Below are 17127 nucleotides of genomic sequence, written 5' to 3'. Positions count from 1 at the left end.
TGCATATAAGTTAAACAAGCAGGGTGACAATATACAGTCTTGACGTACTCCTTTCCCAGTTTGGAACCAGTCTGTTTTTCCATGTCCAGTTTTAACTGTTGTTTCTTGACCTGCATACAGATTTCTCAGGCAGCAGGTCAGATGGTCTGGTATTCCCATCTCTTTCAGAATTTTCCACAGTTTGTTGTGATCCACACAGTCATAGGCTTTGGCATAGTCAATAAAGCAGAGGTAGATGTTTTTCTGGAACTCTCTTGCTTTTTCGATGACCCAACAGATGTTTGCGATTTGATCTCTGGTTCCTCTGCCTTTTCTAAATCCAACTTGAACATCTGGAAGTTCACAGTTCACGTACTGTTGAAGCCTGGCTTGGAGAATTTTGAGCATAACTTTACTAGCGTGTGAGATGAGTGCAATTGTGCAATAGTTTGAGCATTCTTTGGCATTGCCTTTCTTTGGTATTGGAATGAAAACTGACCTTTTCCAGTCCTGTGGCCACTGCTGAGTTTTCCAAATTTGCTGGCCTATTGAGTGCAGCATTTTCACAGCATCATCTTTTAGGATTTTAAATAGCTCAACTGGAATTCCATCACCTCCACTAGCTTTGTTCATAGTTATGTTTCCTAAGGCCCACTTGACTTTGCTTTCCAGGATGTCTGGCTCTAGATGAGTGATCACACCTTTGTGATTATTTGGGTCATGAAGATCTTTTTTGATTAGTTCTTCTGTGTATTCTTGCCACCTCTTTTTAGTATCTTCTTCTGTTAGGTCCATACCATTTCTGTCCTTTACTATGCCCATCTTTACATGAAATGTTCCCTTGGTATCTCTAATTTTATTGAAGAGATCTCTAGTCTTTCCTGTTCTATTGTTTTCCTCTATTTCTTTACACTGATCACTGAGGAAGACTTTCTTATTTCTCCCTGCTATTCTTTGGAACTCTGCATTCAAATGGGTATATCTTTCCTTTTCATAGCTGTTTGTAAGGCCTCCTCAGACAACCATTTTTTCTTTTTTGCATTTCTTTTTCTTAAGGATGGTCTTGATCACTTCCTCCTGTACAATGTCACGAACCTCTGCCCATAGTTCTTCAGGTACTTTGTCTATCAGATCTAATCCCTTGAATCTATTTGTCACTTCTACTGTATAGTTGTAAGGGGTTTGATTTAGGTCATACCTGAATGATCTAATGGTTTTCCCTACTTTCTTCAATTTAAGTCTGAATTTGGCAATAAGGAGTTCATGATCTGAGCCACAGTCAGCTCCCAGTCTTGTTTTTGCTGACTGTATAGAGCTTCTCCATCTTTGGCTGCAAAGAATGTAATCAATCTGATTTCGGTGTTGACCATCTGGTGATGTCCATGTGTAGAGTCTTCTCTTGTGTTATTGGAAGAGGGTGTTTTCTATGACCCGTGCATTCTCTTGGCAAAACTCTATTAGTCTTTGCCCTGCTTCATTCTGGACTCCAAGGCCAAATTTGCCCATTACTCCAGGTATTTCTTGACTTCCTACTTTTGCATTCCAGCCCCCTATAATGAAATGGACATCTTTTTGGGGTGTTAGGTCTAGAAAGTCTTGTAGGTCTTCATAGAACCATTCAACTTCAGCTTCTTCCACATTATTGGTCGGGGCATAGACTTGGATTACCGTGATATTGAATGGTTTGCCTTGGAAACGAACAGAGATCATTCTGTCGTTTTTGAGACTGCATCCAAGTACTGCATTTTGGACTCTTCTGTTGACTATGATAGCTACTCCATTTCTTCTAAGGGATTCTTACCCACAGTAGTAGATATAATGGTCATCTGAGTTAAATTCACACATTCCAGTCTATTTTAGTTCTCTGACTCCTAAAATGTTGATGTTCACTCTTGCCATCTCCTGTTTGACCACTTCCAATTTACCTTGGTCATGAATCTAACATTCTAGGTTCCTATGCAATATTGCTCTTTACAACATCAGACTTTACTTCCATCACCAGTCACATCCACAACTGGGTGTTGTTTTTGCTTTGGCTCCATCTCTTCATTCTTTCTGGAGTTAGTTCTCCACTGATCTCCAGCAGTGTATTGGGTGCCTACCGACCTGGGGAGTTCACCTTTCAGTGTCCTATCTTTTTACCTTTTCGTACTGTTCATGGGGTTCTCAAAACAAGAATACTGAAGTGGTTTGCCATTCCCTTCTCCAGTGGACCACATTTTGTCAAAACTCTCCACTATGACCCGTCTGTCTTGGGTGGCCCTACATGGCATGGCTCATAGTTTCATTGAATTAGACAAGACTGTGGTCCATGTGATCAGATTGGCTGGTTTTCTGTGATTGTTGTTTTCAGTCTGTCTGCCCTCTGATGGAGAAGGATAAGAGGCTTATGCAAGCTTCCTAATGGGAGAGACTGACAAAGGGGGAAACTGGGTCTTGTTCTGATGGGCAAGGCCATGCTCAGTAAATCTTTAATCCAAATTTCTGTTGATGAGCAGGGCTGTGTTCCCTCCCTGTTATTTGACATGAGGCCAAACTACGGTGGAGGTAAAGAAGATAATGGCGACCTCCTTCAAAAGGTCCCATGGAAGCACTTCTACGCAGCGCCCGCAACCCTGCAGCAGGCCACTGCCAACCCACGCCTCCACCGGAGACTCCTGGACACTCATGGCCAAGTCCAGGACAGTCTCTTGTGGGGTCACTGCTCCTTTCTCCTGGGTCCTGGTGCACAAGGGTCTGTTTGTGCCCTCCCAGGGTCTGTTTCCCCAGTCCTGTGTAAGTTCTGGCAGCTCTATGGTGGGGTTAATGTCAACCTCCTCCAAGAGGGCTTATGCCATACCCAAGTCTGATGCACCCAGAGCCTCTGCCCCTGTGGCAGGCCATGCTGACCTGTACCTCCTCAGGAGACACCCAAGCACAGTTCTGTCTCAGTCTCTTTGGGGTCTCTGGGTCCTGGTGCACACAAGGTATGTTTGAGCCCTCTGAGCATCTCTGACGGGCATGGAGTTTGATTCTAAATGCGATTTCACCCCTCCTACCATCTTGCTGGAGCTTCTCCTTTACCCTTGGAGTCCCTACTGTCTTGCTGGGGCTTCTCTGCCCTTGGACATGGGATATCTCCTCACAGTCGTTCCAGCACCGCGCAGCCGCTGCTGCAAGTTAAGTTTTACTTGGAGCAAAATGAAGACTGCAGCATGGAGAAAGCATCTCAGAGAGTTTAATTAGGAATCAGTTAAACTCCCCTGGTGGAATTTACACTGCCTGCTGGTACAACTTGGATCCTTCTGTAATTTTAAAGAAGACTAGAAGATTCAAAAAAAAAAGTTGAAAAAGCCCTTTATTACCACTTTTTGAAAAAATATATCAAAAAGAAGCGTCTGGGGACTTCCTTGACCGTCCAGTGGCTGGCGGTCCAGTGGTTAAGACTCTGTCTTCCAACGTGAGGGGTACAAGTTCAACCCCGGGTCTGGGAGCTAAGGTCCCACATGGCTCAGGGCCAAAACACCAAGACATAAAACACAAGCAATATTGTAACAAATTCAATAAAGACTTTAAAAATGGTCCACATCAAAAAAATATTTAAAAAAAAAAAAAAGAGAGAAGAAGTATTTCAGCCATGCCTACCCAGTGCTAATTTCTACTAGTCATCATAACTTACTTTTACTTAAGAAAAAATAAATGTGGTGCTTATAAAATTATAAAGAAGTTAGAAAATATAAAAAAATCAGAAGAAAATAAGAATTATCCCTATTCTACTCCTCAAAGAGAACCAGTGTTAAAAATTTGGGCGGGTGTATGATTCTACATATTTTTTCTTTATGAAAATGTACTTTTCATTTTTTACCAAAATGCATTTACTGTAGGTAGTTTTTTATTTAAGCTGTTTTTTCAGCTAACAATGAATTGTGTGCATGTTCTATATCAGTAAATATTTTTCTGCTGCTATGTAATTGCATGAAGTTTTTCATGGTGTGAACATGTCATAATTTATGTAAATGACCCTCTTGTGTTGTGTTAGGTTGAATTCAGTTCACTTTATAAGCAGCAAGCAGTGAACATTCTCAAAGCTTCTTGAGCACATTTATCGTTATTTCCTTAAGACAAATTCATAGATACTCAACGCTTAAAAAGCCTTAATGAAAGTGAAATTCGCTCAGTTGTGTCTGAGTCTTTGCAACCCCACGGACTACATAGTCCATGGAATTCTCCAGAATTCTGGAGTGAGTAGCCTTTCCCTTCTCCAGGGTATTGTCCCAACCCAGGGATCGAACCCAGGTCTCCCGCATTGCAGGCGGATTCTTTACCAGCTGAGTCACAAGGGAATAGATACTGCCAATTTGACCCTAGAACGACAGAAATTTTACATCCCGCCAGCAGTGTGGTATAAAGCCGCATTTTCCTACAATGTCACCAACACTGGGGCCCGATGCTATCATCTGAAAATGGTAGCTAGAAAATGTCTCTCTGTTGATTTAATTTGATTTCTTCAGTTGCTGATGGAACCCGTGGTTATTTATGGGCCATTTATGGTTCTTCTTTTTGAATTGCCAGCACAGGCGCTTTGTCCATTTGTGAAAACTGGGCTGTTAATTTCTTTTTCTGTTTCATAGGATCTTTCTATGTTGTAAGAATATGATCATTAATCTGTATATATGGTCCAAATAGGTTTCCACTGGTTTTAATATTTTTTTACTGATGCAAAAAATAAAATGATTACATTTTGTTTACCACATTCATTCCATTGGAGAGTCCAGGCCTGTGCAGCGGAGCCACTCCTGGTGGGCCAGCGGGTGCACCGATGCCAGTCACTAGTAGGGTGCATGCTTGCCAGCCCAGGCACTGACCCCACCCCCGTTCACTGAGTTCTCATATTATTACCTGCATCTGAGGATGAGGGAATGGAGGTTCCAAAGGCTTCAGGACTTGATCCAGGTCACTCAGGAACAGCGTCAAGACCTAAACCCAAGCAATCTGTCTCGTGGGCCAGAATCTGCCTGCAAAGTGTTGCTAGTAGTGACAGATGATAGAGCAAGCATCCAGTGCTGTGAACTCCAGGCTCCAGCCAGCTGTTCCTGTAGGAACTTGTATCTGTTAGGAATGCTTGACAGGTGGAACAGAAGCTCCAGCTACAGAAGATTGAACAAATAGGGCTTTTCATCCAGAGATGTTTAATTACTGCTGCGTGTGATGTGCCAGTGGTGAATTGTATGTGACAGCGTCTGTTGGACCTCAAAGCATCTCTAACAACAGTATCTATGACTACGTGTGTTTTTATAGGTACTTGCACTGCTGTTGGGTGAAGGCTTGAGAGAGAAGACAGAAGCTGAGTGCATTGTTAGAGGCCTGGTTGATAGTGGAAGTTGGTTCAGGCACAGTTGATGGTGTGCACTTGTTACCAAGGCTCCTGTTCTTGGTACTTGTTCCAATGGGCCTGCAGAACATGGCGCTGGAAATGATGGAAGCAGCTACACAGGGCTTAAAAGCATCACTACCCAGCTCTGCCCACCCTAAGGTGTGTATTCCTCCAGCTCAGCAACCCTGCCCAGGTGCAAATGCCTGAAAACCCTGATGGAACCAGAACCCTCATTATAAGGGAGCTTGGCCTCTCGGTGGCTTCACTCCCCCACCAAGTGAAAGAGCCAGGCGACACCTTCCCTGGTTCACCATTAACATCCTTGGCAGGTGACGGGGCAGACCCAGGAGGGTTAGACTGAGAGAAAGCCCAGGCTCCGACCCTTCCACACTGGGGCCAGCTGAGGTTGAGAGAGGGCGGCTTCTCTTTCCAAGCTGAGGCTCCCCAGGAGTTAAATCTGGGAAATGTCAGGAAACTTCAAAAAAGCACAAATAGTGTTCTTTTGAAAAGCTATTTAACATGACTCTACAATGCAAGGAATGAACCTAGGTGGATCCCAGATGGGGCAGGGGGGAATTGCCACCCAGCATAGGACCCAATAATGAAATAATGACTATTATTAAATAATAGTATCGAATCATATTCAGCTCTTCCAGAACTTGATCTTTGGACCCTGATAATGGAAGGGGGCTCCTTGTTCCTAGGGGACACATGTGACCTCTCAAAGAATAAAGTGCCGTGACCCCGCCGCGTATCCCCAGGAGTCGAGGGAGGCTTCCTAGGACGGTGCTCACAGAGTACAATGTTAACAGGTGAGGATCTGGGTGAGGGGCTTAGGGGGGGCGGGCATCATTGTTCTGTTCTTGCAACTTCTCTGCAGGTTTGAATTTTTTTCAAATTAAACATTTTTTTAAAGTGTTATTTAAAATTCCCAGTGTGATCGCCGTGGGTGCTAAGGAATTGTTGAGAACTCAGCCCAGATCCCTCAGTCCTTCATGAATTTGCCCCAGTGACCTGTGGTGACAGGTGACCTGTCAGGCCACCCAGACCCCCTCAATGAGGACGTGTCCCAGCTCCAACTCAGCAGTCACCCCTCAGGGTCAGCCACACCCACGGTCAGGCCCTTCCCCAGCGACCCAGGCTCCGTGACCCACCAACACTGTTGCTAAAGGCCTGGCCATCTCAAGCCAGCTGGGGACAGGTCTAGGGGGACCTCAGCTCCATAGCTCCTGGGGGGCATCTAAGCTGCCCCCTCCTCCCACAGTGCTGACGCAAGCCCTCCTTCCTTCCAGGGCTGGCTTCCTGGGGGTCCAACCTGCCACAGGCCCCCTAGCCACATCCCCACTACCTCCACTCACACACCTACATCCATCCTCCACCATCATATCTGTCCTGCCCCACGCACGTCACACACCACGAACATTTCCTCTTTTAAAGCAGTTTGATCTCAAATATTTCTAACACACACACACAGAACAGGGTGATGAATACCTGATGCCCCTATACAGCTTTATCAGATCACAGCTGAAGATCACATTTGCTCAACTCTGGGTTTTTTAAGGAACAAAGCTTCACTGATTCAGCTGAGGTCTCCCACTTATCCGCTCCAGGCCCTTCCCTCGCACCTCTCCTGAGTGTCTCCCATCATCAGCTTCGTGTTTCTCCTTCATGTGTATGTTCTCACACTTTTAATACAGCTTTCTTCACCCATAAACAATACCCGGTGTTGTGTTTTCGGTTTTTAATCTTTATGTAAATAATGTCATTCAGATCGCATCACTCCATGACTTGCTTTCTCAGCCCCAGGTTGTTTGTGAAATGCCTCCAAGTGGATGTCTGTGGTCTGGCCCATTAGATCTGCTTTTATACACCCCATGGATTTCAGCCACTGGCTCCCGTGGGTGGACATCTACGTCGTCCTCTGGACAAGCAGTGCTGCAAGCACCGTCCCCACCCACGGCTGTGTGAGCACCTGAGACAGTGGCCCACAGGGTAGTTACCCATCAGGGAGATTATTCTGGGGGGAGGAGGAGCATTTAACAGGAGCCACCATCTGAATCCCAGACAAAGCTCCTGGCTCAGAGTTTGGGCCCCATGAGACAGACACCCCCACCCCCACCCTGCACTCCATCCCTGCCATCTCCCCCTGATAGAGCAGTCAGGTTTTGCTGCAGTAATGCTGTAGTAACGCCAAGCTCCGGGCATAAAAGGCATTTGTTTCTTACTCATGCATCAGCAGGGGAGCCAGGTTCAGCTCTGTTCTGGCTGTGGCTGGGTTTCCATTCATTCTGTGGGTCTTTTATTCCCAAAGGGCCAATGACTTTCTGGGACATGCCTTCCTTGAGGCCAACACAAGAAGCCAAGTCAAACCACAAAAGCAGACAAAAAGACTCTGGTCACATGCGGCATGTGTTTCGTCCACTTATGGTCCATTGGCCAAAGGAGGTCACAAGGCTAAGCCCTGAGTCAGTGCCAAGAGCCGACTCCACTCACAGCGATGTGTCCGCGAGAGCAGGAGGGCTGAAAGAACCATGTGCAGGTCAAGCCGTCCACTGCAGGTATGACCTTCCCGTGCCACCTGAAACATCATAGGTCAACTGTACTTTAGTTTAAAAAAAGAAAATGATTTTTAGGATTTTTCCAGAGAAACATGACCAAAGCAGACAAAGCTCCTGGCTCAGAGTTTGGGCAACATGAAACAGTAATTGTATATAAGTGTACATATAAAATGTAAATATATGTTTATAAAATGTGCATAATGAAGAACTGGCCCATTCAGTGAGCAGTGATGGAGGCTCAGTGGTCCCTTGAGCTCCCGGCTAGAAGCTGGAGCCCGTGGAAAGCAGGTGGTATAATTCAGTCCAAGTCCAAAGGTCTAAGAACCCAGGGAGCTGATGGTGAAGATCTGGGCGTGAGGGCAGGTGATGAGATGAGAGTCCCAGCTCAAGCAGAAGGCAAGGGAAAGAGGGGCAGCTTCCTCCTTCCTCTGCCTTTTGTTCTACTCAAGCCATCGGGTTAGATCTCACACACACACACACACACACACACACACACACACACACACATGCCTGCCCTGGGGAGGGCGTCTGCTTTGCTGAGTCTACAAGTTCAAGTGCTGATCAGCCAGAAGCACTGTCACCATCACAGACACACCCATAGTAACAGTGCCGCTGGGCACCCATGGCCAGTCAGCTTGACACAGAGAATTAGCCATCACACATTCCTCTGCCTGAGCCTAGGGAACAGGGGTATTTGCTAAAAATTTGAGTGGTCTTGATCTTACATGGAAAGTGGGACATGGGCTATCAATTCCATTTTAAAATATCAAGAGACCACAGGCTCCAGTGCACACAGCCTATGACAGGTGTGTGATGGCTCGTGTGAGAAGCCATTCAGCTTGTTAACAAGAGTGTGGGTCACCAGCACATACTCAAGGACTGTGGTTTGTTTAATTAAACAATAAGAAGATGGTATAGAAATCAATACTCAATTCCATTCTCAATGCCAGAGACACCCAGCTTCTGTGCAGGTCATCGGAGCTGTGTGTTAACATGCTCCCACATAACGAGGCAAGTAGCCATCACTCAGCATGTCCTGACCCATTCATTTCATCCTGGCTGGGAAAGCGGGCCCATTAGCTGCATTATTCAGGGTTAGGAAATCAATAACACACCGATTATTGATAGACACGCACTGCTAGCAGACGGGAAAAAATTACACAAGGGCTTTACGAGAGTGATTGCTCTGTTCTTTAGAGCGATGGCCATACAATTTCAGCTTTCAGTTCCCTGTAACATACTCACCCAGATTTATGGGGCTTTTGTAATGTCTAATTGGGATTGGTGACATGACCCTCGCTTTCACTTTGTGGAATGTTTTAAGCATCCATCAAATCTCGATGAAAAGGGAAGAAGCAAAAGAATCACATCCAGTCTTAGAAATTACAGGGAAGGGAACTCAGGGTAATTGAAGGCCTACCTTAGAGACTCTGTAGACACTGTTTCCTTTAGTCCTCACACACTGTTCCCTCCACCTCACAGGTGGTGGAATTGGGACTGAGAAATGAGAACTAACTTGACCAGTGTCACTCAGCTCAGCAGTGGGGAACTGAGATTCTAAAGGACAGCTGGTCAGGAAGGCCACTCCCCTTCCACTGGGCTCTATCTGGTGTTCTCTCACAGCCCCAATATTTTAGTGATGTCCCAAAGATGCTCATAGCATAAGGATGACAATGATAATAGGGAAGAGGGGACGGTAATTGTAATAGTACCAGTGTGATTAGCAAGTGAAGAACAACTTCCTTTCCAGTGGGACTATCCCCTCCCTGCATTTGGACCTAATACCTTTTTTAATATAGCCATTGGGTTGCATTTACATTATGGCCACCACTTCCCATTGCTGGTCTGGAGGTACTTAAGCCTCCTGGGAATTCTTCATATGAACCTCTCATAAGTTAGGTCTGCTTTGTCCTATATTTGTGGGGTTGGAGGTATTTAAGATGAATTCTTGGCATTCATCCTCATTTGATTTATCTAACCATTCTAGCATACAACCTTTTAAGATTTTTCAAATCGGTTTTTTTAATATTTATTTTTATTTATTTATTTAGCTGTACTAGGTCTTAATTGCATCATGCTCGATCTTTAGTTGCGGCATGTGGGACCTAGTTCCCTGACTGGGTTTGATTAGCCACTGGACCACCAGGGAAGTCCCCATTGATTTTTTTTTTTTTTTATAAATTTATTTATTTTAGTTGGGGGCTAATTACTTTACAATATTGTAATAGTTTTTAAGTCAGAAGAAACTATGAAGACCAGTCTGTCCCTTGGGGGAGGGGTGGCAGTCAAGGTTGCTGGGTCCCCGCCCATAACCTATTGCTTCTTTAGTTTCATGGATCATCTCCTTTCTGTGGGCCTGTTTCTCCTTCCATAAAATGCAAAAGTTAGGTCAACTGATCAGAAAGGCCCTTCCTGCGTGGCAAATAGGACCTCATAGCACAGAATTACCGGATACATGCCAACCTGGGCCCTGATTAAGAGTGAACACAATTTTAATGACAATGGTTTTAACAGAAATTAGATGACATGAGACACAGCACTCCGTTTTGAAATGGAACCCACCATTTGAGAGGTCGAGTCAGGGAGACAGGTCATAACCATGTGCCAAGGCCACTCTGCTCATGGTTAGCTTTGCGGCTTCAGCCTCTATTTCTTATTCCCTTTGAGGAAACTGAAGGAATTTTTCAGACTCAGAAAGAATCACCACGGGACCAGGAAAATGTTCCAAGGAGGGGTTCTTCGTGCCACTCCACCCACCAGGCTTTCAAACGCCGGCATTACAGACCCAATCATATAAACAGGGCCCTTCTGGAAATATCTGCATTAATTACCATCATTGGAGAGACATTATCTATATTTACATAATAGCTTCCCAGGTTTTGCCGGTTCTGAGTCAAGCTAACAAATTTGCAGCTATTAAGGAACACAAATTGCTCTGCTATGTTTTAAATTCCGCAAATGGAAAACTTCGCCAGTGTAGAGAGGTGGCTGGAACCCAGGGCAATTAGTGTCTAATAATTCGTTAATGCTGGAGATGCGTGAAGATACGGTTCAAAATGTCTGCCGTAATGTCTTAAGTGAAAAGAGAAAGGCATTTGGAGAAACCATAATCGGGTTAGGCGTATTAATATAGCAGCATATTTTTACAAAATGTAAAAGGCTCTTGTTCTGTCTTTAAAAGGGACAGCTAAAAGCCGCATCTTATTTTTACCACTTAATTGCACTGTCTTGGACACTAATGACGGACTGATTACGGTTTACGGTTTAATCACCGAGAGAGGAGAGACGGAGGTGGGAAGGCCAGCTGGATCGGGAGGGAGGAGGCGAGGGTAGAAAGACACCTGGCTGGGAACGCAGGTGGGGAAGGAAGGCGGGTCATCAGGCCCCACCCCGCATGGTCTCGGTGACGGCATCACGCCCCAAGGTCTCTGCTCCTGCGGGCTCCGGGCGCGTTTACTAAAACGTGGTGAGAACCCAGGCAGACCCGGTTCAGAGAGGCCGGTGGGTGACGGATGACAGTTCACTGTTTTCTGCCCAGAACCCTAGAGGAAGACCTCCAGAAATAGCAGCTCTCACTCCTCTTGGGCGTGGTTCTCACACCTGAGCGTGCACCAGCGCATGCAGACGCGTTAAATCAGATTCTAATGCAGAGAACCTGGAAGCCGCAGGGAGTTCCTGGTAGGTCCTGGTCGATACCGCTGCCCCCGGTCACACTTGGAGGCCAGGGATGTGGGGGGATTCCTTCCCTGTGACCCAAGATGGGCTTTCCCATGGACTGTTCTCCAGTCTCAATAGAAGAAGACAACCCCCCCCCCCCACCCTCCAACTTCGTGGAAATGTGTGAGTCTGGGAACTGGGCGCAGCTGATGGGCAGAGCAGAGAAAGAAGCCAGGCAGGGCAGAGGGGCGGACGGGGAGGTGACGGCTTCCTGGTTCCAGTCCCCAAGGCCCGTCGTTTTCCAAGGTTTGACGTCAGCCAGTGAGCTGTCCTTTCCCTTAACCAGTTTCTGTTGGATTTCCCTCACTGTCACCCAGAAAGTTCTGACCACTGCAGGAGTGCAAACTAAAATGCCAACCTGTGAATGTACAAGCATCTCACTGATAGGATAGTCTGTGTAGCGTGATCTCTTCCTGTAAGAGGGGACCAGACAGAGATGTTGGAAGAGCAGAGTTTGGGGTAGGGTTGCCAGATGAAATTCAGGATGAACAGCTAGATTTGAATCTCAGATGACCAACAACTTTTTAAGATACGTGCACCACAAATAGGGTTTCCCTGGTGGCTCAGTGGTAAAGAATCCTCCTGCCAATGCAGGACATGCCAGTTTGATCCCTGGGTCAGGAAGATCCCCTGGAGAAAGAAATGGCAACCAGCTCCAGGATTGTTGCCTGGGAAATTCCCTTGGGCAGAGGAGACTGGCAGGCTACAGTCCATGGGGTCACAAAGAGTCAGACATGACTTAGTGACTAAACAACAACAAATGCCACAAATATTGCATGAGATATACTTACCCTGTAAAATCATTCTTTGTTTATCTGAAATTCAGATGCATCTGTATTTTTACTTGCTAAATCTGACAACCTGCTCTCGGGAGCAAGGCAGTCCCGGGTTTGCCTGTTAGCTCTGTTCCTGGCTGTGATGTTGGCAGTACTTCTGAGGGCTGTATTCCAGACTCCATGCAGGCTGATCTGGTCTGGGCAGTGATCAGAGCGCAGGAGGAAGGGAGAAGACAAAGTGTTTCTGGACCATCTCTGGCAGTGGCCGCCATCCCTCCAGGGTCCCAGCCTCTGCTAGACGGCCTGCTGCGGATCTGGAGTTGCACAGGTGCATGTCCTGTTTCTTTCACCCTAGATTGTCTGTCTGTCCAAGACTCTGTATAACCAAAGTCACACACTGTGAGCTCTGGGGGCCTGCCCTCTTCCATTCAGCGTAATGTTTTTGAGATTCATCCGTGTTGTTGTTTGTATGAGGAATTCATTCCTGTTAGCTTTTTTCCTGCTTTATTGAGATATAATTGGCATACGATATTGTGTGAGTTTGAGGTGAACAATGGGTTGATTTGATGCATTTGCGAGTGATTACCACCATACGTAATACCGCTTTATTGAGATATAATTGGCATACGATATTGTGTGAGTTTGAGGTGAACAACGGGTTGATTTGATGCATTTGCGAGTGATTACCACCATACATAATACCTATCACATCACATAATCACCCTTTCTTTTTTGTGGTTGAGAACACTGCAGGTCTACTCTTTCAAGTATAATACAGTATTATTAACTGTACTCACCACTCCCCAGAATTTACTCATCTAATATCTGGAAATTTGTACCCTTGGACCAACATCCCTCCCTTTCCCCATCTCCTAGCCTCTGGCAACCAACATTCCAGTCTCTTTCTGTGAGTTTAGCTTTTTTTAGATTCTACATGTAAGTGAGGTTGTACAGTAGTTGTTTTTCCCTATTCAGCTTATTTCACTTAGCATAATACCCTCAAGGTCCATCCAGGTTGTTGCAGATGGCAAGACTTCTTTCTTTCTCATGGCTGAATAATATTCTGTTGTATGTACATACACACCATATATCCTTCTTTATCTGGAGATGAACACCTGACTTGTTTCTCATGTCTTGGCTGTTGTGAATAATGCTGCACTGGACATGAGAATGCAGATCTTCAAGATCTGGTTTTCACTTCCTTTCGATATATACCCAGAAAAGTTGGATTGCAGGATTGTACGGTAGTTCTCTTTTCAGTTTTTCTTTTTTTTGAGGAAACTCCGTACCGTTTTCCATAGTGGCTGTACCAACTTACATTCCCACCAGCAGTGTACAAGGATTCCCTTTTCTGCACATCCTCACCAACACTTCCCTCTCGTCTTTCTGAGGAGCACTATTCTATGTGTGACGAAATCGTTCCTTGCAGGTTTGATTTGCATTTCTTTTCCCTGATCATTATTGATGCTGAGCACCTTTTCTGTAACTGTTAGCCATTTAGAAAAATGTCTTTTCCATTCCTCTGCCTATTTCTTTATTGGATTGTTTGTTGTCTATTTCTTTTCATTGCTGAGTGGTAATTGAATGCCTGAATATATCACTTAAAACAAATAAAAAAAAAAACTCACTGTCCTGCTGGCAGACATTTGGATGGTTTCCAGTTTGGGACTATTATGAACAGAGCTATGGAGAATATTAGTATACATGTCTTTGTGTAAACACATTTTTTAAAAATTTCTCTTGCCTAAAAATCTAAGGATAGAATGTTTGGTTGAAGAGTAAGTGAACATTTAATTTTAAAAGAAACTTCTAGACCTCTTTCTATAGAGTTTTGTCATGAAACTGTATACAAGCGTTGAATTTCTGTTAGGATGATATGGTTTCTGATAATGAGGCTACAAATCAGAATCTCCGAGATCGTTTCAAGACTGGGGTTCTGTGCTTCTCTTGTAATGCTGGTGTCATTGTCTTCCCAACGCAAAATTCTCTGGGTAATTAGGTACACAGAAGGTTGCTGAGTTAGCAAACCCTCCCTTTTCTCAGAACATCTGCAAAGATCAGAAATAAGAAGCAAGTTACTCAGATTGTAGCAGTACATTTTTTTTTCAGCTTTACTGAGATGTAACTGACAAGTAGAAACTATATGTATTTAAAGTGTATACCTTGATGTTTTGATAGAAGTATACATTGTGAAATGATCATCACAATCAAGGTAATTAATGTGTGTATGACCTCACATAGTTAGCATTTCCTCTATGTGTGTTTGTGTTTGTGTGTGTGTGTGTGTGATGGGAACATGTAAGATCTACCCTCTTAGGAAATCTCAGGTGTACCACACCTGTGTTGTTGCTGACTGTGAACATACTGAACAGAATGTGGGAGGTGGACGTGAAGCTGGTGACTGCCTGGTGCATGTCATCAGCTTGGGCTTGGAGAGTGACCTGTGAGCAGGGCCTCTCCGACAGGCCACTGGGAAGCCTACTGGTCATAGGTAACCCACAAGCCAGCCTCAGATGGCACAGTCACTATGCCCTGTGCCTTGACCAGAGACCTCTGTAAACAGAAAACAGCATTGAAGACAAAGAACAGGGTGTAGTCATTCCTCTGATGTTCTCTAGTCTGAAAATAACCAAAAACGAGCCACGCAGCCATACACAAAAAATGAGGGCATTTTTGGTCCACATCCCAGAGGGCAGGCAAGGCTGAAGGAGGAGCTCGGACCACACCATCAGGCCCCCTGTGTTTAGGCAGACTCTTCCCAGGTAGTTAGGTCCAGGCTTCCATCCTCAGGTACTGCAGCTGCAGTGGACAGGCAGCTTCTCTCTCCAGATACTCCAACCAAACCCTAGAATTGAGCCTCCCTGGCCTGGCCTGGGTCATGTGCCCACCCATGAGCCTATCAGGACCAAAAGGATGGAACAAGCTTCTTGGCTGGCCCAAGTCACGTGCCCACCTCTGAGAGGGCTGGCGTCAGTTGCACAAAAACTCCCTTGAGAGTAGAAGGGGGTGATGACTTGAATGGAATCAAGGTGGGCATGCTGAGGAGGAGGAATGGACTTTGGGTCAACAAAGCAGTCTTTCTCAGCCTACCTGATGTTATGTTGGTAGATATTAGCTCATGAGAGGCGAGGCGTCATGACCTTGAAAAACTGAACTTTAGAAACATGAAGACAAACCCACACAATTTATTTCAGCAGTATGTAAAAACAGACAATGCGCAGTGCTTTGTAAAACTGTGCTGAATATATAATTATGAATATACAAACGTCTCTCTTGAGAATTTCATAGCAATAGGCGAGAGAGACACATACCATTGGGAAATGCTTGTTCTTCCTGCTGCGGTAAAAATGGATAAAATAGTAAAGAAAAATGCAAAAAGTAAAATTTATCTCTTTGTCAGCATTGCCTTCGGAAACGGAATAGCAAACACTGAGGATCTGAACAACCTAGAATTAGAAGAAAGTAAGCTGTGTGGGAGGTTTTCTGTACAACTGGTTGAGAGTACAGATTAAAAAAAAACAAAAACAACATGTCATAGCTAATGGTATTTGTTAGATTTTGTTTCAGTATAAAAATACATAAAGGCCACTTTTTGTGAGTCATTAAATGAAAGATGTACCTGGGAATATATACATAGGTATATTCTCAGTAGTATATTACTTCTTTAATAACAGTAACATTTTATGGAAAAGCTGTGTAAGTAAAACCAATGTGAAATAGGAGAGCTCAGACCTGTGTGTGTGTGTGTGTGTGTGTGTGTCTGTGTCTGTGTCTGTGTATGTGTAAGAATTTAATATGCAATAAAAGTAGCACCACAAATTAGTGAATAAAAGGTAGATTGCTAGGGACTTCCCTGGTGGTGCAGTAGTTTAGACTCTGTGCTCCCAATGCAGGGGTCATGGGTTTGATCCCTGCTTGGGGAACTTAAGATCCCACATGCCACATAGCACAACCAAAAAAAAAAAAAAAGATAGATTGCTTCATAGAAGGTATAAGGAGAACTAACTGGCTAAGACAAGATCCCTATGTAATACCTTACATAAAAGTAGACTCTGATGAATTAGAGTTAAAGGTGAAAGCTGAAACTATAAAGCTAATAGAAAAAATTTAGGAAAATATTTGTGGGCCAAGATAGAGGAACAAACTTTCAAAACATGGTTCAAAGTATAAGTCAGAAAGCAACAAAAGCAGTGAATTTGGCTACATCAATATCAAGGCCTTTTCAAAAAGAAAAAAGACACCATGAATAAAATTTCCCCCTTTTTATAAAAAGCCAGGGCTTCCCTGGTGGCTCAGTGGTAAAGAATCTGCCTGCCAATGCAGGAGACACTGGTTCAATCCCTGGTCCGGGAAGATACCACATGCTGCAGAGCAACTAATGCACCACAATACTGAGCCTGTGATCTAGAACCCAGGAGCCCACGTGCTCTGGAGCCTGTGCTCTGCAACAAGAAAAGCCTCTGCAATGAGAAACCTGTGCACTCCAATTAGAGAAAGCCTGGGCAGTAACAAAGACCCAGCACAGCCTAAAATAAATAATAGAATTTTTTTAATAAATGAAATAAAAATTCAAAGCAGACAGCCTGGGATATGTCATATACAAAGTCAAAAGTGGGCAAGGACTTAATATCTAACCCAGCACCTATCACTAGAAATATAATTTGAGCCACTTAGGTAATTTAAATGATTCTTGTAGCCACATTTAAAAGCATAAAAATAAATGAAATTAACTTTGATAATATAT

The sequence above is a fragment of the Giraffa tippelskirchi genome, chromosome 7 (assembly GCF_054371585.1).
Source record: "Giraffa tippelskirchi isolate mGirTip1 chromosome 7, T2T-mGirTip1v1.2.pri, whole genome shotgun sequence".
In the NCBI taxonomy this organism is placed as follows: Eukaryota; Metazoa; Chordata; class Mammalia; order Artiodactyla; family Giraffidae; genus Giraffa; species Giraffa tippelskirchi.
The sequence above is the reverse complement of the archived record's forward strand: the minus strand, read 5'-3'. Positions refer to the sequence as shown.